This window comes from Bos indicus, chromosome 18 (genome assembly GCF_029378745.1).
Source record: "Bos indicus isolate NIAB-ARS_2022 breed Sahiwal x Tharparkar chromosome 18, NIAB-ARS_B.indTharparkar_mat_pri_1.0, whole genome shotgun sequence".
Taxonomy (NCBI): domain Eukaryota; kingdom Metazoa; phylum Chordata; class Mammalia; order Artiodactyla; family Bovidae; genus Bos; species Bos indicus.
In genome coordinates, this window is record NC_091777.1 from 16,379,873 (window position 1) to 16,399,267 (window position 19,395).

The following is a 19,395-nucleotide window of genomic DNA, read 5'->3' on the forward strand; positions in this document are numbered from 1 at the left end:
TGAACCTTGAAAACATTATGCTAAGTGAAATAAATGAGACACAAAAGGACAAATATTGTAGGACTCCACTTACATGAAGTATCTAGAGTACTCAAATTCATTGACACAGAAAGTAGATTAGAAGTTATTAAGGGCTGGCGGAAGGGAGCAATGACTGCTTAATAAGCATAGAGTTTCTGTTTGCAGTGATGATAAAGTGTTGCAAACAGCACATATAGACAGCTGCACAACAGTGTGAATATAATTTATGCCATTGAACTGTGTATTTAAAATGGTTAATGTAGCAAATTGCATGTTTATATAGATTTTATTAATACCACAATTTAAAAAAAGGCATATTGGTAGTTGTCTGGGGCTGGATTGTCTAGGAGAATATGGGCATAAGAAACTCTGGATTAATGAGAGTGTTTTAAAATTGGGATCGTAGTCACGGTTACACAGTTTTATCACAGTCTATTAAAGCTTACACTCTACACTTAATATGGGAGACGTTCACAGTGTGCAAGTTATACTGTGATAAAACTGCTAAAAATTTAAAAGTATTTAAGCAGACTCCTTTTGAAGAAATTATTCATTAAACATTTATTAAGCATTTACTAATGTGCCAACCAATATTCCAGACATTCAAATAAGAATGTGGGATCAAGTTATGGGTGAAAAGAAAAGTAAAACAAAAAAACATATATATACTCGCAACAGAATATGGAAAGTACTAAAACAGAGTACATGCAACAGGAGCAAAAATGTATTAGTGACTTGAACTTGAAACTGCATCTGATATAATCATTTAATCAAGCAGAGAGGCTGTTTTTAAACCCATCTAACAAACACTTCCAGAGAGCCTACTATATGCCAGGCACTGCGGTTAGTGTTTAGAAAAATAACAATTAAAACCTGAAAGATGATTAGGGATTAGGAGTTTGGAGGAAAAAGGGAATCTCACATACTAAGGCCTGGAAGTAAAATAGAAAAAGGAATATGATATATTTCGAGAACTGTACTGTCTCTGTAAAATCTTGTTGAGATCAGTTAAGTTGCTCATGCTCAATCGTGTGTCCAACTCTGCAACTCCATGGACTGGCACACCAGGCTTACCTGTCTATCACCAACTCCTGGAGCTTACTCAAACTCATGTCTATCAAGTTGGTGATGCCATCCAACCATCTCATCCTCTGTTGTCCTGTTTTTCTCCCCTGCCTTTAATCTTTCCCAGCATCATGGTCTTTTCCAAGGAGTCAGTTCTTCACCTCAAGTGGCCAAAAAACTGGAGCTTGAGCTTTGGCTTCAGTCCATCCAATGAGTATTCAGGACTGACTTCCTTTATGATTGACTGGTTTGATCTCCTTGAAGCCCAAGGGACTCTCAAGAGTCTTCTTTAATACCACAGCTCAAAAGCATCAACTCTTCGCTGCTCAGCTTTCTTTATGGTCCAACTCTCACATCCATACATGACTACTGGAAAAACCATAGCTTTGACTACAAGGACCTTTGTCAGCAAAGTAATGTCTCTGCTTTTTAATATGCTATCTAGGTTTGCAATATCTTTTCTTCCAAGGAGCAAGCGTCTTTTAAATTCATGGCTGCAGTCACCATCTGCAGTGATTTTGGAGCACAACAAAATAAAGTCTCTCACTGTTTCCATCATTTTCTCATCTATTTCCCATGAAGTGATGGGTCCAGATGCCATGATCTTCATTTTTTGAATGCTGATTTTAAGCCAGCTTTTTCACACGTCTCTTTCATTTTCATCAAGCGGCTCTTTAGTTCTTCTTCATTTTCTGCCATAACAGTGGTGTCATCTGCATATCTGAGGTTATTGATATTTCTCCTGGCAATCTTGATTCCAGCTTGTACTTTATCCTGCCCAGCATTTCGCATGATGTACTCTGCACAGAAATTAACAAACAGGGTGACAATATACAGCCTTGACGTACTCTTTTCCCAATTTGGAACCAGTCCGTTGTTCTATGTCCGGTTCTAACTGTTGCTTCTTGACCTGCATACAGATTTCTCAGGAAGCAAGTAAGGTGGACAGGTATTCCCATCTCTTCAAAAATTTTCCACATTTGTTGTGATCCACAGAGTCAAAGGCTTTAGCACAATGAAGCAGAAATATGTGTTTTACTGGAATTCTCTTGCTTTTTCTATGATCCAGTGGATGTTGGCAATTTGATCCCTGGCTCCTCTGCCTATTCAAAATCCAGTTTGAACATATGGAAGCTCTCAGTTCATGTACTGTTGAAGCCTCACTTGGAGAATTTGAGCATTACTTTACTAGTGTGTGAGATGAGTACAATTGTGTGGTAGATTAAACATTCTTTGGCACTGCCTTTCTTTGGGATTGGAATGAAAACTGACCTTTTCCAGTCCTGTGGCCACTGTTGAATTTTCCAAATTTGCTGACATAGTGAGTGCAACACTTTCACAGCATCATTGTTTAGGATATGAAAAAGCTCAGCTGGAATTCCATCAACTCCACTAGCTTTGTTCATAGTGATGCTTCCTAAGGCCTACTTGATTTCACACTCCAGGATGTCTGGCTCTAGGTGACTGATCACACCATCATGGTTATCTGGGTCATTAAGATCTTTTTTGTATAGTTCTTCTGTGTGTTCTTGCCACCTCTTCTTAATATCTTTTGCTTCTGTTAGGTCCATACCGTTTCTGTCCTTTATTGTGCCCATCTTTGCATGAAATGTTCCCTTGGTATCTCTAATTCTCTTGAAGAGATCTCTAGTCTTTCCCATTCAATTGTTTTCCCATATTTCTTTGTATTGACCACTTAAGAAAGCTTTCTTATCTCTCTTTGCTGACTTTCTTATCTCTCCTTGCTATTCTTTGGAACTCTGCATTCAGATGGGTATATCTTTCCTTTTCTCATTTGCCTTTTGCTTCTCTTCTTTTCTCAGCTATTTGTAAGGCCTCCTCAGACAACCATTTTGCCTTTTGGCATTCCGTCTTCTTAGGGATGGTCTTGATCACTGCCTCCTAAACAATGTCATGTGCCACTTTTCATAGTTCTTCAGGCACTCTATCAGACCTAATCCCTGAATCTATTTGTCACTTCTACTGCATAATCATAAGGGATTTGATTTAGATCATTCCTGAATGGTCTAGTGGTTTTCCCTACTTTCTTCAATTTAAGGTGAATTTTCCAACAAGGAGTTCATGATCTGAGCCATAGTCAGCTCTTGGTCTCGTTTTTGTTGACTGTATAGAGCTTATCCATCTTCGGCTGCAAAGGATACAATCAAGCAAAGAATACAATCAATCTGATTCTGGTATTGACCATCTGGTACTGTCCATGTGTAGAGCTGTCTCTTGTGTTGCTGGAAGAGAGTGTTTTCTATGAACAGTGTGTTCTCTTGGCAAACTCTGTTAGCCTATGCCCTGCTTCATTTTGTACTCCAAGACCAAACTTTCCTGTTAGTCCTGGTATCTCCTTTCTACTTTTGCATTCCAGTCCTCTATGATGAAACAGACATCTTTTTTTGTTGTTAGTTCTAGAAGGTCTTGTACGTCATCATATAACTGTTCAACTTCTTTGGCATTAGTGGTTGGGGCACAGAATTGGATTACTATGATATTGAAAGGTTTGCCTTGGAAACGAACCAAGATTGCTCTGTCATTTTTGAGATGGCACCCAAGTACTGCATTTCGGACTGTTTTGTTGACTATGAGGGCTATTCCATTTCTTCTAAGGGATTCTTGCCCACAGTAGTAGATATATGGTCATCTGAATTAATTTGCCCATTCAGGTTCATTTTAGTTCAGTGATTCCTAAAATGTCGATGTTCACTTTTGCCATCTCCTGTTTTACTTCTTTCAATTTACCTTGATTCATGGACCTAACATTCCTGGTTCCTATGCAATACTGTTCTTTAGAGCATCAGACTTTACTTCCATCACCAGTCACATCCACAACTGGGTGTTGTTTTCACTTTGGCTCTGTGTTTTTATTCTTTCTGGAGTTATTTCTCCACTCTTCTCCAGAGCATACTGGGCACCTACCAACCTGGGGAGTTCATCTTTCAGTATCATATCTTTTTGCCTTTTCATACTGTTCATGGGTTCTCAAGGCAAAAATACTGAATTCTCAAAGGAAGAATACTGAAGAACACAGAAAACTAACTAAACTGGTCACATGAACCACTGCCTTGTTTAACTCAATGAAACTATGAGCCATGCTGCGTAGGGCCACCTAAGACGGACCGGTCATGGTGGAAAGTTCTGAGAAAACACGGTCCACTGTAGAAGGGAATGGCAAACCACTTCAGTATTCTTGCCTTGAGAACCCCGTGAACAGTACGAAAAAGCAAAAAGATAGGATACTGAAAGATGAATTCCCCAGGTTGGCAGGTGCCCAGTATGCTACTGGAGAAGAGTGGAGAAATAACTCCAGAAATAATGAAATCTTGTTAGAGATAAGTAATAAGAAGCCAGATCCAAAATGGCCTATGTACCATAGCAAAGACTGGACCTTATCATAATGATACAGGGAGCTATTAAAGGCTTTTAGTATTTCAGATTCATTTTGTGTAGAAGCAGCACTACAGAGTGAAGAATGGTTTGGAGAGGTACAAGAATGGAGTTAGGTCAGTAATCTCACAGTAAGGTAGGAGAGAGATGAGTTAAAGAAATAATCATGGGGTAAGACAGTTTGAGGAGATATGAAGGAGGTTAAAACTCCATGAGTTTTAGTGGTTTGAGGAGTATAAGGCAGTGCAGAGGAAGAAGTTTAGATACATGTACTGGAAGTGGCAGAGTGCTAAGAAGAAAGGCTCTACAGGAAGATTGTGAATTACTCTTTCATCTTTTAAAGAATATATTGAATAAAGAAGATATTAAACTCTAAGTAAATGGTCTAAAACATTATTATTGTTGGAGCTCACATTTATTCAGCATGTAATGCCAAGGTTCTAAAGCACCTACAAGACCGTTTTATGTTTACCACAACCTAGTGATAACCTCACAGTATATAAGGAAATAGTTCGTTAAAGAGTTTGAATGACTTACCCAGAAATGAAATTTGAATCTAGATCTATGTGGATCTAAAGCCTATGACAAATCTTCAGTAGGAAAATAGTACTAATTGCTATAAACATTGCAATAGATTTAAAGTAAAAAATATACTTACTCTATAAGCCCTCAACCACTTTTACTGGTGGTTGATTTCAAACAGTGAGGTTCTTTTTAAACCATCTACTACATTCCTTTCTCTGCTGCCTTAACTTTTCATCATGATAAATGCCACTTTTAAAACTAGCAGCTTATTTTAAGAAGATTATAAGAAGTATGAGACACAGGAGACTTAACTGACATCTTTAACACATCCCAGATATAAGCAGATCTTTCAAATAAAGACTGCTACTTCAAACAAAGGAGAATAGAAAAAGAAATCTGTATAAGGCCAAAAAAAATCTTGATTTAAAAAATATGAACTAGGATATGACGTAAAGAATGTTTATACCTGTATTAGTGAATGTTTAAGAAAGAATTTGTTCACATACATTTGGAGAGATCCTGGTTTCAAATGATGAGTCACAATTTGGAAGTGAGCCAGAGCTAAAAACTGTCAGAAAATACAAATATGTGGCTGCAAAACTGCAAACATCCAGGGTAGGGAAAAAAATCAAAATCAAAGAGAAATCAAGGAGCTAATTTCTAGGAAATGATCTCCCACATGTTCTCAGAACTCAACAGCCGAATGACTTCATCTGAATAAAAACTATAAGTTTATCTAGTTGATAAAGAAATATTCTGAAGAGCTGTCTTAATACAAGAGATATTTTTACATAGTGAATTCTATATCAAAATTACTAATGCCTGGTTTTGATATTTTCTGGAATCCACAATATTATATATTTTATAATTATTGATATATATGCACATATATATATATATACACACACATATATAAAACTAAATTTTTGAGATGGATAATCATAAAATGTCAGACAGTATAAAAATTCCGAAAGTAATAAGGGAAAAGCCATCTTGCAGGGAGCAGAAGGAAAAGATTCACTATCAACATGATACATGGTTTTAAAAAACCAAAAAGGGCTTACCAAGAGGTCACTGTTGGAGAACATCAACAAAGGATGCTCACACATTTTAAGAACTAACGCAGGAGTGCCTCACCATTTGTGAGATAGAGCCAAAGATCACATTCCAGCTCTACTACTTCTTAGTTTTGTCCCCTTAGGCAAGTTTCTTAACATCTGAACCACTGTTACCACATCTGTATATCAAGGATAAATAATTTGCTCACCTCAGCGAGTTTTGGGAAGATTAACTGAGATGAAGGTAAAACACACAATGTGTAAAAGAGTTCCTGCCAAATAATAAGAAACTGTTAAGTATTATGAAAAAGAAGTAAACAAATATTTGAAAAGTACTAACTACTAAATCCTTAATGTCTTTGATTAACAAAACTTTGAAACTTTTCTATTGATTAACTAAGAATACATTAGTTATTTGGGGTATAATTACAGGCAGGGGCAAGTTAGGTATAGATAATGTCCATTTGTCTATTAGTACAACAGAAATAAAAGGCTACTGACTTGCTATCATGGAACAGAATAGAAAAACTGATGACTTTGTGAGACTCATTAAGGGAATGGATTGCTCCAGACAAGGAATAAGTAGCAAACGGTGCTTTTATCCATCTACCCACCACATATTGATCCATCCAACCCATCACTCAATTCTTTAGGGGTGAAGGTTAAGCACAGAGAGCTGTATACGTACCTATATCCAAGACGTGCATCTCTGCTTTTGCTTATCTATGGATGGGGTATTTACACAGAATGAAAATGCAGAGATATAAAGAAAATAAGGTTGAAATGGAAGCCTGGGTTACTTGAAAATATCGTAGGACATTTAGAAAGGGGATCTTCACAATTTATTCTCAGGCTCTGATAGTATATTACTCTCTACTGCTCTGATTGGGGGAATTCCCCCCAGTGTAAGATATCAGAGAGGAATAAATTTCACTATTAGTCTTTCCCAGGCTGTATGTAACTGGAAGGTCTAAGAATTGGAAAGATCCTGCAGTAACCATTTCCCCAATATTGTGGCAATCAACCAACAAAGAGATAAATGCATGATGAAGTTCACAGATCAGTTACATGGACTGCTCCAGTTATCAGAGATCCATTCTATTAATTAGGGCAGGCTTAGAGAGACAAGCGTCCCAATTAGCTTAAATTAAAAACAAAAAAAAAAAAACCCTGCTAAATTACAGAACAGTAATGTGATAATGTAAAATATAACACTATCTTACGGACTCTTTAAGTGCTTTAAATTTAATTTTCAAAGAAATAATTATATACTCATAATACCATGCACCTTTGAAAAATTAAAAGAACAGTATAACTTTGAGAATTTAGTAAGTAAGAAAGATAGCTGTACAAAAAAAACCCCCCAAACCCCCTTACGTAGAAAGGCAAGAATCTATCATATAAAATTTAAACAAAAAAAAAAATTCATGGACTCAGGGTCCTAGTTTTTCCTCATATTTGTAATCTTAAATAAAAGGAGTACAGCTTAGTCTGCTTTGAATACTGAGTATGTATAAAATCAAGACTCAGAAGTAGCAATTTTATAATTTGTATATAAATTACCATTTCCAATCAAAAAGCATTCAAAATATTTATCAAAATCACATCTGGCATCTGTGACTCACAATGATAGATGTCTTATATAGTCTTTGCCACAAATAAAACTCAGGGACTAATCAATTTTGCTATGGCAACCATTGCAAGGCAATAGCCACAGTGACATGGAATGAAAAGGAAACACTAATGAACTAGATGCACATTAGAAGAGTATTCTAAGAATGCTTATTTACTTCCCATGTCATATGGCAATGTGTGCATAGAAAATATTTCAGATTTATCAAAAATTTACAATAGTATTGTCTTTCTTTGGTGAAATAGGGGTAGGTCATGCTGCCAGGTTAGAGAGAACTACTTAAATTGGTTGCTTTTACTCTGATCATGTCAGAACAAATTGACACTATGAAGATTCAGAAACCGTGCATATACAATGTTCTCTTTAAATGTTAAATAATATAAACAGTACAGGTAGTGTATGTTGTCAGCATTCAGGAATTAGAAAAATGGAAACACAAAGACTGATAATTAAAATTTACAAGGACCTAGGAAGTCTCCTACTGAAATCAACATCCATCTATTTTAGAGATATAGAACAATTTTTAATTCAATCACCTAATCAGAATGAGCAAAAGTAATGTTAGCTCTGTCCTCATCATGTGAATGGCACTAAGAAGTCTGGGCTTAGGATTATGGCTGAAGATATTTAAGACATGTCTTAAATTTGGGATCAATTATTAAAAACTAAATGGTGAAATAAATTAAGATATTTTAAAAATTAAGTTACATGTTCAAAATTATTCATTGAGTGTTTACAATGTGACTAGAACTGTTCCAAGGCAAGAGATATAACAGTGAACAAAACACACCAATGGAGTACATAAATAAAAGTAGATGTGATGTCAGATCCGTGATATGTCAGATAGTGATAAATGCAATGGAAAAAGTAAAGGGAGAAAGGGGTCAGGAGTGTCACAGCAGGGGTTACAAATTTAAATAGAGTGGTCAGGGAAGGTCTGGAGAAGGTGACATTTAAATGGGACTAGAAGGTGGTAAGGGAGTTGAACCACGAGGAATATCCAGAGAAAGAGCATTCCATGCAAAGGAAAAAGCCCTGAGGGGGAAACTGTGCCTGGCCTGTTTGAGGAACATCAAAGAAGCCACTCAGCCACTGTGGCTGGAATAAGTAACAATTTTAGTTTTAGGAAGAAAGGTGGGATACTCTGGTAAGGTACTTCTTTATCCATTAAGCACCTTCTAAAAGGTATTTAAACAAGGACATACTGATATCCAACTCTGTCTCTTCAGAGCTTCTATCTCCCACATGAATAACATTCTAGTGTCTAACAGACATCACAAACTTATGTCCAAAATACTGCTTGATTAATTACATGTCCTATTAAGTTCCCTTGAAGCTCCCAATTATATCTAGAATAAAACCCAAATTTCTTACCTTGGTTCTCAATTCCCTAAGACTTGGCCAAGTGCCTTTCTTCTTTTTGTACCTTGAACATACATTTAGGTGTTTCCTCTGTAACATTCTTCCAAGATCTCTTGTGACTTCAATTAACTTGAAGGTCAAATATGACCTCCAATCAGCTATAGAAAATAGGCCTTCTCAGTTTCTCTTACACTACTTTTATCTGTTCAAAACTCTTTTAACACTTTATAAAAATACTAACTTCTTACTGTTTTCCTTCTCCAACAGAATTTAAACTTCATGAAAGCAAGGTTTTTATATGCTTCATTCATGGCTACATGCCAAGCATCTAGAATATTTTAAAGAGTAAGCACTCAAAAAAAAGGTATTTTTGAATTGGTTATCATCTTGTACATCTTCTAGCACAAAACAGGAAAAAAGCTGAATGGAAGAAAAACTGATCCCTACACAGTTTTAAAGAACAATCAACTATTTGACTGAGCTGATATGTCTGTACTATAAAAGTCAAGATATTTTATGAATTATATTTCAAATTCCTTGAATCCAGCACTTACATTTAGTTAACCATATTTCATATATTGAAGTATATTGTATTTACATCTACTTGATAATTTCTGACTGGTTCTGAAGGTGCTATAGTACATTTAAGAGGGAAAATCTGAAACTTCTTTTATTGCTAAATGTCAGCTGGAATTCAGGGTCCCTTTTAGTGAAAAAATAAGGCTATTTCACAAAAGAGCAGCCAATTTTCAACTATAGAAAACAAAAACCAAAAGTTCATTATTAAGTCTTTGGAATGAAAAGTAGTCTTAAATAAACAAAAAAATGAAACCAAGCCCAGAAAGCACAGTACCTATAACTTTACCCTATACAACCTCTTTTGTAATAAAGTCATCCATTTCTTTGAAGGCATTTGATTTTTAAAATACTTGTGTAAAATAGATTATGAGTGGGGCACTGTAACACCCGCTTATACCAATGGACAGACAGAAAATTAATAAGGAAACACAAGCCTTAAATGACACATTAGACCAGATAGACTTGATAATTATAGGACATTCCATCCGAAAGCAGCAGAATACACTTCCCTCTCAAGTGTACACAAAACATTCTCCAGGATAGATCAGATCTTGGGTCACTAATGAAGTCACAGTAAATTTAAGAAAACTGAAATCATATCAAGCATCCCTTCTGACAATAGCGCTATTGGATTAGAAATCAATTACTGGTGGTCTCATAGAATGAGTTAGGGTGAGAAGACATACAGATGGCTAACAAACACATGAAAAGATGCTCAACATCACTCATTATCAGAGAAATGCAAATCAAAACCACAATGAGGTACCATTTCACGCCAGTCAGAATGGCTGCGACCCAAAAGTCTACAAGCAATAAATGCTGGAGAGGGTGGCAGAAAAGGGAATCCTCTTACACTGTTGGTGGGAATGCAAACTAGTACAGCCACTATGGAGAACAGTGTGGAGATTACTTAAAAAAACTGGAAATAGAACTGCCTTATGATCCAGCATTCCCACTGCTGGGCATACACACTGAGGAAACCAGAACTGAAAGAGACATGTGTATCCCAATGTTCATTGCAGCACTGTTTACAATAGCCAGGACACGAAAGCAACCTAGATGCCCATCAGCAGATGAATGGATAAGAAAGCTGTGGTACATATACACAATGGAGTATTACTCAGCCATTAAAAAGAATACATTTGAATCAGTTCTAATGAGGTGGATGAAACTGGAGCCTATTATACAGAGTGAAGCAAGCCAGAAGGAAAAACACCAATACAGTATAATAATGCATATATATGGAATTTAGAAAGATGGTAACGATAACCCTGTATGTGAGACAGCAAAAGAGACACAGATGTATAGAACAGTCTTTTGGACTCTGTGGGAGAGGGCAAGGGTGGGACGATTTGGGAGAACTGCATTGAAACATGTATATTATCACATGTGAAACGAATTGCAAGTCCAGGTTCGATGCATGATACAGGATGCTCGGGGCTGGTGTACTGGGATGACCCAGAGGGATGGGATAGGGAGGGAGGCGGGAGGGGGGTTCAGGATGGGGAACACATGTACACCCATGGCGGATTCATGTCAATGTATGGCAAAACCAATACAATATTGTAAAGTTAAAAAAAAAAAAAAAGAAATCAATTACTGGAAAAAAACTGTAAAAAAGAAGAAACACAAGGAGGTTAAACAGTAAGTTACTAAACAAATAATGGAGCACTGAAAAAAATCAAAGAGGAAATTAAAAAATACCTAGAGACACATGATAACAAAAACACAATGATCTAGAACCTATGGGATGCATCAAAAGCAATTTTCTAAAGGGAAGTTTATGTAAATACAACCCTACACCAAGAAAAATCTCAAATAAAGAACCTTAACCTTACACCTAAAGCAACTAGAGAGAGAAAAAACAAAACCCAGTGTTAGTAGCTAGAAAGCAGTAAAGATCAGAGCAGAAATTAAAGGCAGGCACAAGGACCAAGAAAACAACAGAAAAGATCAATGAAACTAAAAGCTGGCTCTTTGAGAAGATAAAATTGATAGACCTTTAGCCAGACTCATCAAGAGAAACAGGGAGAGGGCTCAAATCAATAAACTCAGAAAGAAAAAGAAGTTAACATGGACAACAAAAACATGCAAAGGATCATAAGAGACTACTATAAGCAACTATATGCCAATAAAATGGACAACCTGGAAGAAACGGACAAATTCTTAGAAGGGTACAATCTCTCAAGATTTAACCAGGAAATAATAGAAAATATGAATAGAACAATCACAAGCACTGAAACTGAAACTATGATTATAAAACTCCCAACAAGCAAAAGTCCAGAAGCAGAAGGCTTCACAGGTGAATTCTATCAAAGATTTTGAGAAGAATTAACACCTATCCTTCTCCAACGATTTCCGAAAAATTACAGAGGAAGGAACACTCCCAAACTCATTCTATGAGATTAACATCAGCCTGATACAAAAACCAAAGATACTACAAAAAAGGGAAATTTCAGGCCAGTATCACTGATGACATTGATGCAAAAATTCTCAACAGAATACCAGTGATCTGAATCTAATAATACATTAAAAATATCATATACCATGATTAAGTGAGATCCCAGGGATACAAGGGATCTTTAATATCTGCAAACCAATGTTATACATCATATTAACAAATGAAGAATAAAAACTACGATTATCTCAACAGATAAAGAAAAAGCTTTCAACAAAATTCAACACCTATTTATGATAAAAACTCTCCAGAAAGTGGGCATAGAGGGAACCTACCTCAACATAATAAAGGCCATACACAACAAACCCAGCAAACATTACACTCAATGGTGAAAAACAAAAAGTACTCCTCTCAGATCAGAAACAAGGCAAGAATATTCACTCTCATTACTATTATTCAACGTAGATTCGGAAGGCATGGCAAATCCATGGTCATCAGAGAAAGAAACCAAAGGATTCCAAATTGGAAAAGAAGAAGTAAAACTTTCAGTATGCAGACGACATGCATAGAAAATACATAGAAAATCCTAAAAATCCTAAAGATGATACCAGAAAACTATTAGAGCTCATCAAAGAATTAGGTAAAGTTGCTGAATACAAAATTAATATATTGAAATCTTTTGCATTTCTATACATAAACAACAACAAAAAAGAGAAATTAAATAAACAATCTCATTTACCATCACATCAAAAATAATAAAATACCTAGGCTTCCCTTGTGGCTCAGACCATAAAGAATCTGCCCACAGTGTGGGAGAACTGGGTTCAATCCCTAGGTTGGGAAGATCTCCTGGAGATGGGAATGGCTACCCACTCCATATACTTGCCTGGAGAATTCCATGGACAGAGGAGCCTGGCGGGCCACAGCCCATGGGTTCAGAGTTGGACACGAATAAGCGACTAACACCTTATGGTTAATTTGCAGTTAAACTCTGAATTTTTATCAAGCAGCATAAAAACTTTATAAAATAATCTGATTGTGGGGTTTTGCTCCCTTTCTCCTTTACTTTACTATATGTTGTTCATTATTTACTGTATTAGGCAACTGGGATACTCAACTGAATAAGATTTGGTTTCAATCATACATGGCACAATTTAAGGGATTCAATACTTTGCAAATATGTTAGTTACTTTCATAGACGACAAAGTTTTGTTTTCATTAACGTCTTTATTATTTTTAGGATTATTTAGGCCTGACTGATAATTCCCAGGCTTTGTCAACGTGCCAGTATTCTTCCCACACTTGAAGAATAAAGTGTGATCCCTTTATGATAAGCCAGTACACAAGAGTTAGATTTGGATATATAAATCCATGTATATTGTGAAATTTAAAATATGATTCAATCTATAGGAAATTCTGACATTCTGTTAAAGTTTCTGTTCCCCCTTCAGTTTTATAGATTTTCATTGATTTCTATTATATTTGGCACTGCATACAAAATTAATGTTTTCTCTAAATCTGGTTGTATGTAATATTTTGATAGAAAAAATAACCCTTACTTTTCTTGACTTTTTTGTCCTATGTAGTTTAATAAAGAACTATTACCTTATCTGTTGAAATTCTAGACTTTGATATTCTGAGTGTACCTAGAAAAACATTTAACTTTAACACACAGTTTAAAAGGGTGATGTAATAGTTTGACACAAAACATGTTTCCTAGAAGATGACCGATTAACTATTAGTAGAGGCATTTATGGATTGCAGATATCCCAAGCGTGAGGCCAGGGCCCAGCTAGTAACCACCAGCAGCAATTATTTATTGGCTGATTTTTATGACTCCAGAACTGCTAAAGAGCTCTATAAATGCCACCTTTTGGGCATCACATTTTAAATATCATTAAAACTTTTTGACCACCTTTTAGTGATCCTTTTACTTCCTCCTTATTCTTGTAAAACTCTATTCATACTCTCTTTCTTGGAGGGCTCATTCTAACCACACAACAGAAAATTTGGAAAACAGGTAATAAGATAACCTATCATCCTACTTCTAACACTACCATTATTATTATATTGATATATTCCATACTATTCTGATTATTTAAAAAATATATTTATGATTTCTTTGGCTGCACAGGGTCTTAATTGCGGAATGCAGGATCTTTTATTGTGGCATGTGGGATCTAGTTCCCAAACCAGGGATCAAACCCAGGCCCCTTGCGTTGGGAGCCCAGAGTCTTAGCTACTGGACCACCAGGGAAGTCCTTAGTTTGATTTTTTTAAGATAATCATATTGCACAACATACTTTTCTGCTCTTTCCTCCTAAAAGAATTTGATAATTATTTTTATTGCCTGTGTAAAATTTCATAGTTTTATTTAATTTCTGGGAAAGTATTTCTTTGTCTTACAAAAGGGAAAAGATAATGTTATCGTAAGTATGAGTACCTATTTCCTTGTTTTATTTGAAAAAATTCCTGATCTGTTTGATTTCAAACCGCCCTCTCTCCCTCTCTTTTACTGTACCAGTACAGCCTAAGTTTAGAGTAGGTTTTTTGATATCTTTTAAAAAGTATTTTATATTGGAAGCTAAAAACTTCACCATAGGTTAAAAAAAAATACCCAAAAAACTTCTGTTCCTAGACAACTTAAGGGAGCTGGGAGCCATTTAAAAACTCCTTTCAGGTGTTCGCTTCGGCAGCACATATACTAAAATTGGAACGATACAGAGAACATTAGCATGGCCCCTGCGCAAGGATGACAAGCAAATTCGTGAAGCATTCCATATTTTTAAGACAGCCTTCAGAATGGGAGAAAATAATAGCAAATGAAGCAAATGACAAACAACTAATCTCAAAAATATACAAGCAACTCCTACAGCTCAATTCCAGAAAAATAAATGACCCAATCAAAAAATGGGCCAAAGAACTAAATAGACAATTCTTCAAAGAAGACATACAGATGGCTAACAAACACATGAAAAGATGCTCAACATCACTCATCAGAGAAATGCAAATCAAAACCACAATGAGGTACCATTTCACGTCAGTCAGAATGGTGTGGAGGAAAGGGAACCCTCTTACACTGTTGGTGGGAATGCAAACTAGTACAGCCACTATGGAGAACAGTGTGGAGATTCCTTAAAAAACTGGAAATAGAACTGCCTTATGATCCAGCATTCCCACTGCTGGGCATACACACTGAGGCAACCAGAATTGAAAGAGACACGTGTACCCCAATGTTCATCGCAGCACTGTTTACAATAGCCAGGACATGGAAGCAACCTATATGTCCATCAGCAGATGAATGGATAAGAAAGCTGTGGTACATATACACAATGGAGTATTACTGAGCCATTAAAAAGAATACATTTGAATCAGTTCTAATGAGGTAGATGAAACTGGAGCCTATTATACAGAGTGAAGTAAGCCAGAAAGAAAAACACCAACACAGTATACTAACGCATATATATGGAATTTAGAAAGATGGTAACAATAACCCTGTATACGAGACAGCAAAAGAGACACTGATGTATAGAACAGTCTTTTGGACTCTGTGGGAGAGGGAGAGGGTGGGATGATTTGGGAGAATGGCATTGAAACATGTATAATATCATATATGAAACAAGTCGCCTGTCCAGGTTCGATCCACGATACTGGATACTTGGGGCTGGTGCACTGGGACGACCCAGAGGGATGGTATGGGGAGGGAGGAGGGAGGAGGGTTCAGAATGGGGTACCCATGTATACCTGTGGTGGATTCATTTTGATATATGGCAAAACCAATACAATATTGTAAAGTTAAAAAATAAAATAAAAATAAAATAAAATCAACATTAAAAAATAAGTCAAAAAAACCCCAAAAAAACCTTTCAGTGTAGGATTCTTCCTGTGAGCTATATCATTTATTAAAGCATGTGCTTTTCTTTTTTCCCCTATGAAATGGCAAATTTCTGATATCTTGCTGCCTTTTTGGCTGTCAGTAAGTTTCCTTGCACCTTGGTTCAAAAGGAGTGGGAGGGGTGGGGGATGGAGGGCAGGATGCAAATCACAGACACTCAAATGTATAGGAAAGTGCCTATGTTTATATATTAAATGTCCATAACCTCATTCAATGCCATCTGTTTGGAGTCAAAAGTAGTCTTGTTTTTGATAATACCCAGCTAAAGATATTTCAAGATTTAAGAAGACAGTGTGGGCTCTTTATTTAAAATTTACTGATATATTTAAAAGTTTACTGATATACTACATAAAGTTAAGAAAAACAGGGGAGAAAGTTATATTTAGTTAACTATATCCTATATTCTGCACATTGAAACACTACAAACAGGTAAATGTCTATGTTTATCATTAGTACAATTTAAAAAAATCTTTAAAGTTACTTAAAACTCTGTTATAGGCAAAGCACTTCATCATATAAAACATAGAGTCAGAAAATAAATATCTGTGATTTGGAGGATCCTAACTGCAGGTTAAGGGAGGTCTATTAGTCTTCTGAGAATTACATAGTGCATATAAACTTTTTCCCCTAGAGACCTGTCATTAATCCATCTAATCAAGTCTACCAGCAAATTAAAAGAAAAATGCATGTATCCTATCACTTGACTATTTGCATTAAAGATAATAAATCAGGCCCCAGAAATCTGCTCAAGAGCAAAGTAATGTTCAATGTAATAATAAAATACAGTACAATAGAAAGATTCATGTTGAAATTTTCATCAAGTAACACTATCAAACCTCCTGCTTTAATTGCCATGGGACACATCTCTATGACACCAAACAATGAGTTGATTTAGTCAGTTGAGCAAAAAGCAGCAACAACAATAAGACCAAACATCTCCAACAAAAAGACTCAGATTATACAATAATTTTCTGTGTATTTACTGTGGGCCTGACACTGTGCTTTACTCACATTATGTTATTCACAGTAGCCTCGTGAGGTGGTTACATTCATTTTCATTTTATAAATAAAGAAACTGAAGCCTTTCTAGGTAGGAAGGTGTCACTTGCATTTTGAGGAACAGGCTGAGGTGTTTGTTTGTAGAATGAAGGAAAAACAGGATGGGAGTGAGCTGTGGATTCTTAGCAGTGGCTATCTAGACCATTTTTTCATCTAACTAATTCTTTTGATGATAACCCTGACAAATTATGAAAGAGCCACGTATGCTTTGGAAGTTCTAAACCTGATGTATTGTGTAGACTCTTATGGAATACAGAGATTTATAACAAATAGTACTCTTCTTTGGAATTCAGATGTAAATCACAAATGTTTTTTAATATTCAGTAGTTTCAAGAGGTCAGGTTAAGTTTTTCAATTTTTTTTTCATTGTTTCATAATGTGGATCTACATAAAAATGTTATGGTAATCACTAGTTGAGAACATTCAGCAGGTATTCTTGTTTTGCAGGTTACTTCTTTTTTTTTTTTAATTTTTTTCGGGCGTGGCCGGTTGACCAGCCGGCCCGTGCAGGTTACTTCTGCAAAGAGGAGACCCTTAAATTCAAACTGCAATTTAAACACACATCATAAATTGTTCTTTATTGTATTGGGTTGGCCAAAATAGTCCTTCAGCTTTTTCCATAAGATGGCTCTAATAGTTCTTAGTTATCATTAACTTCATTTGAAACAATTTTGTTAAATTGTATTGTGACAGTTGTCACATCAGTGTGCATTTTAAAAAACATCAGAATTGGTGAATTTTTGTGTAGCTACTTCAATATTAAAGATGGAAGAAAACAAGCAACATTTTTGGTATATCATGCTTTATTATTTCAAGAAAGGTAAAAACAAGCTGAAAAGCAAAAAAAAAAAAATTGTGCAGTGTATCGAGGTGTTGTGACTGACTGAACACGTCAAAAGTGGTTTGCAAATTTCATGCTAGAGATTTCTCATTGGACAATGAGCCATGGTCTAGTAGATCTGCTGACACTGACAGCAATCAAATAGAGACATTAACTGAGAACAATCAATGTAATACCTCACGGGAGATAACTGACATACTCAAAATACCCAAATTAAGACTTCCTTGGAGGTCCAGTGTTAAGACTCCACACTTCAAAGCAGGGGAGCATGAGTTTGATCCCTGGGTGGGAATCCAGGATCCTGAATGCTCCACAAGGTGGCCAAAAAATAAATAAATAAATAAATAAATAAAAATAATAATCCAAATCAAGCACTGGAAATCATTTGCACCAGCTTGGTTGTGGTTACTGCTTTCATGTTTGAGGTCCATCTACGTGAAAAAAAAAAAACCAACAACAACAACACTGACCATATTTCTGCATGCAGTTCTCTACTTAAATATAACAAAAACGTTTTGTTTTTAAAACAAACTGTTGATGGGCAATGAAAAGTGGATAGTGTACAATAACAGGGAACAGAATAGATCATGAAGCAAGTGAAAGGAAACACCACCAACCACACAAAAGGCTGGTCTTCATCCAAAGAAGGTGATGCTGTGTATGTGGTGGGATTGGAAGGGAGTCTTCTATTATGAGTTCCTTCTGGAAAACCAAACAATTAATTCCAACAAGTACTGCTCCCCATTAGACCAACTGACAGCAGCACTTGAAGAAAAGCATCCAGATTAGTCAGCAGAAAACACCCATTCCATCAGGATAATGCAAGACCACATGTTTCTTTGAAGGCCCAGCAAAAACTGTTACAGCTTGGCTGGGAAGTTCTGATTTATTTGCTGTATCCACCAGATATTGTACCCTTGGATTTCCATTTATTTCAGTCTTTACAAAATTCTCTTAAAGGAAAAAATTTCAATTCCCTGGAAGACTGTAAAAGGCACCTAGAAGAGTTCTTTGTTCAAAAAAAAAGTTTTGGGAAAGTGGAATTATGAAGTTGCTTGAAAAGTGGCAGAAGGTAGTGGAACAAAAAGGTGAATATGCTGTTCAATAAGTTCTTGGTAAAAACGGAAATGTGTTTTTACTTAAAAACTGAAGGAACTTGGCCAGCCCAATAGGAAAGACCTGAAAATATGTCACTTATAATACTACAATGCAGGTATGTGTGTGCTCAGTTGCTAAGTTGCGTCCGACTCTTTGCTACCCCATGGACTGTAGCCTGCCAGGCTCCTTTGTCTAAGGGATTTTCCAGGCAAGAATATTGGAATGGGTTGCCATTTCCTACTCCAGGAGATCTTCCCGACTCCGGGATTGAACCTGAATCTGCTTTGTCTCCTGAATTAGAAAGTAGATTATCACTGTGCCTGGGAAGCACCTGGGAAGCCCCAATCCTATGATAGGCATCTTTTTATATCTGTAATTGATCTGAAGATACTTAAATTATTTTCAGATATAGAGAATTAATATGACTAGGTCAGAGAGACACGGAGACTTTCAAAGACAAAAACAATC

The 19,395-nt window shown here is 36.1% G+C and overlaps 1 protein-coding gene, 1 long non-coding RNA gene and 1 other non-coding gene across 4 annotated transcripts in view; 1 reads left to right on the forward strand and 2 right to left on the reverse strand.

Moving 5' to 3' along the window:
* Positions 1–19,393, reverse strand: part of LOC139177275 (uncharacterized) — a 45,642-nt gene extending 26,249 nt beyond the window's left edge. Inside the window, exon 1 of the long non-coding RNA XR_011561746.1 lies at positions 6,272–19,393. This is a non-coding gene — a long non-coding RNA (uncharacterized lncRNA). The remainder of the gene's footprint in view (positions 1–6,271) is intronic.
* The window catches only part of ITFG1 (integrin alpha FG-GAP repeat containing 1), a 295,883-nt gene that overhangs the window by 193,550 nt on the left and 82,938 nt on the right, over positions 1–19,395 (reverse strand). The gene's annotated exons all lie outside the window — the stretch shown is intronic.
* On the forward strand, positions 14,715–14,821 carry LOC139177419 (U6 spliceosomal RNA). The gene has a single exon (XR_011561861.1). It is a non-coding gene; the product is annotated as a U6 spliceosomal RNA (small nuclear RNA).